This window comes from Cupressus sempervirens, chromosome 10 (assembly GCF_028749045.1).
Source record: "Cupressus sempervirens isolate cs-2001-9-10 chromosome 10, ASM2874904v1, whole genome shotgun sequence".
Classification (NCBI taxonomy): Eukaryota; Viridiplantae; Streptophyta; class Pinopsida; order Cupressales; family Cupressaceae; genus Cupressus; species Cupressus sempervirens.
This window is the reverse complement of record NC_143127.1, coordinates 731,416,269-731,419,913: the sequence shown is the minus strand read 5'-3', so window position 1 is coordinate 731,419,913 and position 3,645 is coordinate 731,416,269.

Here is a 3,645-nt window from a genome sequence, read left to right as displayed (position 1 = left end):
CCTGCGTCATAAAACTGATTTAATTTTAAAGATAACAGATTTCCACAATCTATGATAATAAGATTTATGCTTTTCGATAAGATTGTGTCAGTTTTTTTCGTCAACATTTAAGATCATACTCATTTAATTTTGTAAATTTCCACTCGCTTAGTCAATTGCAATCTGTGGATACAAACCTAAGTAGTTGTTGGGTATCAATGAAACCAGACCACATCTATCACTTCCCAAATACGTACCAGACTCCAAGAAAATAAATTGTGTCCTTAAAGTTTAATAGTCCTCACGTTCCAAAAGCAAAAATTAGTGAATATGGGCTCGCTCCCGCTTTTGTAATGTAAAACTCCTTTTAGAAAATATTCTTCTCAGCCATTTCTCGGAACGGTTGAGCACAAGATCGTATCTTTTTTCAATTGCAGGATACCAAGCAGAAGATCTGTGATGGGTAATTTTCCAGGAGGACTTTCAAAACGAGAGCGTCGACATATAATGATCAAGAAAGCCGACTGTATGGTGATGAATCTGCCGGGTCCTGCGAATGTAAAGGAAGTTGTTTTTCAAGCGGTTTCTGTTTGTCGACCAGTTGATCTCAGTCGACATCTTCCTCACAGCGTGGAGCATCGAGCTGGTGACCTCTATCTTCGTAATCCTATTGTTTTTGCACAAAACCAAGGTTTGTCAAAGGAAGAAATGGTCAAAAAGTTGAGATCCAGCATCGTTTCATCGAGGATTATTTCGGCGTGTGAGAATGGATCGACTGTGCGTCTCACCATTCAATTGAGAAAAAAAGAGTTCGCTTCTCTTGTGGGCACTGATGGGCAACGTGTGATGAACAAGTTTCTGGATTCTTTCTCCCTACCGACAATGGAGAGGCCTTCTGAATGGAAGCCTAGTCTCGACCCAATTGATGAAAATCCTAGCTTTGTTTTGCATCATTCGACTTCTAAAGCGACATAACTATTGTATAGATTTTTCAATGTATGCATATTTTGGTTTTTTCATGTATTAATAGATTATCTCTGTAAACCATTTAATTTTCCGTGCAAATTGAATATTATATATTTTGAGATTTTTCTATTATTTTGATATTAGATCTTGCTCTATAAATTGCATACTATATATTAAAAGAAATTCCTATTTTTTGATGATAAATCTGGAAAAAAATATCACACATTCTATTTCTGGATGGATTATGAGAAGCTGATATTATTATTATGGTAGTAATCTATATTATGGTAGTAATCTATTATACGAGAACTTATAGCTGTGACCAAGATAGTTGGAAATGTTTGGGATAATATTGGTACTTCAGATTTTATTGTTTAAAATAATAATGAAGTGTTGGATGTGAAGTCCAATTGTCATGTCTGTTTATTTCACATTCTTCTTATTTCTCTTCATTTTCTCTAGAAGAACTAATGTATAAATATAAGGGCAAAGCCCTGTGTATGTAAACTGCAATGACTGAATAATATATTTGCTCTGCTCTCAATGTGGACGTAGCCACAGTTGTAGTGAACCATGATATATCTTGTCTCTTGTTCTATTTTGTGTATTCTTAGTTTATATCTTAAATTAACAATTGGTATCAGAGCGTGTAAGATCTTGTAGAGCAGACTACAAGAGTCCTAGGCAAGTAGAGGCTGTTAAAATGGAAGACTGCGAAGGAAGAATGGGATTTACCGTAAGATTAGAAAAGCCCTATTCAAGATCCATTGCAGGTGCTCTCAAAAAAAGAGGTCTGAGACAACAAAGAGAGCAGCTAAGTCAAAGATATGAATAAGGGAACACCGTGTGTGGAGCCATTACCTTGCGTGAAGTTTGGTGTCCCAAGTCCGAACGATTTTGTGACATAGCATGTGCGGTGGGAGCATCATGCTCAAATTTATGTGAGCTTGCATGGGAGGTGTGGACAAAAGGCATCATTTTGGAAGGATTTCCTGTGGAGAGGCTCTAAGATGGAATTGGTTTGTGCCCAATATTGTGAGTTTTGTTATGAGACTGGGCAATGTCAAATAGACTGCGATCAAAATGATGGACATGAGCTGAAGAGACAGGGGAAAGGCTTAATGAGGCAATGCTAGATGCTTCATATGTATGTGGATTATATTTGCGGTCCAATGGGTTGTAGTCACAGTATGCTCCTCAAAGTTTGTTGGTAAATGTTGGTTTTGGTTCTATTTCTCTAGATTATGGAGAAATTGCAGCTTCAGGTATCAGTGCTGAGTGTGATGATTGGCATCATTTTTCAAATTTTTTTAATCTTTTTTGGATATCATGAAGAGTTCGGTGTCACACTACAGTGGGAGTTTTTTATTTTCTAGTAATAATCTTCTGTCATGAGATGGTTCCCTCCATGAGATTGGAGATGTTTTCTATTGTGCCATGGTGAGCTATTTAGAGCATTGGCATGATAGAGGTTCTCTTGACAGGTTTTACTCCTTAGAGCATTAGTGGTGGTTTGTGGAGATCAAGTTGTCATTTAAGGTTTTCCTAGGTTATGCAAACGTGCAGTGGGAGTTTTGATAATTGATCTTGGTTAGTGCTCTTGGTATCGAGTACTTTGGTGGATTGACCATGGAGGCTTGGGTGAGGCTACAGTTCTCTTGGTTTAGAGAACATTTGTTGAGACAGTTTCTCTTTGGAGGTTTCAGCATGAAGTTCGAATAGCCTACACCTGTGGATGGGCGCGAGTTCATTATAGACCTAGTGGAGATTGTTCTTGGAGAAGAGTCATTGAGACTTGGTGTATCCTGGAAGAGCATTCTCACTCCCCATGCTTGGTCTATTCGGTAGATTTATCTCCTCATGTATTTAGGAGATGGTTGATATTGTTCCTAATTTTGGAATGTTTGGAGTTTGATCTTCTTTTTTATAGGAGCTTTCATTCATGGTGTTTGGGTGTTGTAAATGCTCTCATATGGGGAGGTAAAGGAGATCATACTTGACATAGCTGGGCACTTGATGATGTTGGTAGAAGGATGAGTTATGATTTGTGTTAGTGTTCCTTCCAAGAGTTTTTTGAGGTCATCTATTGTTGTTGTACTTCATTTTTTTTAACAACAATACGTGGTCTTTTCACAAGGACTTGGAAAATGTCATTTTTGCAACAAGTTGGTTGCAGTTTGCAGATCATCTCAAGTTAATGCAATGCCTTTTATGTGCTGATTGGTAGATTGAGTCAGTTTATAGTTGACATTGCTCATGCAATTTAAGTTTCCTTATAATGGTCTTCTAGTTTTTTGCACATCAATGGTTTTTTGGCATGTTTTGTTGGAAGATGGTATATTTGGTGAGTTATTGTATGGGCTGGTTATGTGGTTATAAATCTACTGATGTTGTATGGATAGTTGGATGTGATTAGTGATTAGTTGTGGTTGCTATTCTAGCTACGAAGATTGTCTTTTGACAATTTCTTACCATGGGATTTGGTAAGGGAAAGCAGAGTTTAAGTGGGAGGATATTCAGATATGAGGTTGTAGCATGAGTTGAACTTCAACTGGGAGATTGTTGGATGTGAAGTCCAACTGTCATGTCTGTTCATTTCATATTCTTCTTATTTGTCTCTTCATCTTCTCTTGAAGAACTAATGTATAAATATAAGGGCAAAGCCTTGTGTATGTAAGCTGCAATGACTGAATAATATAT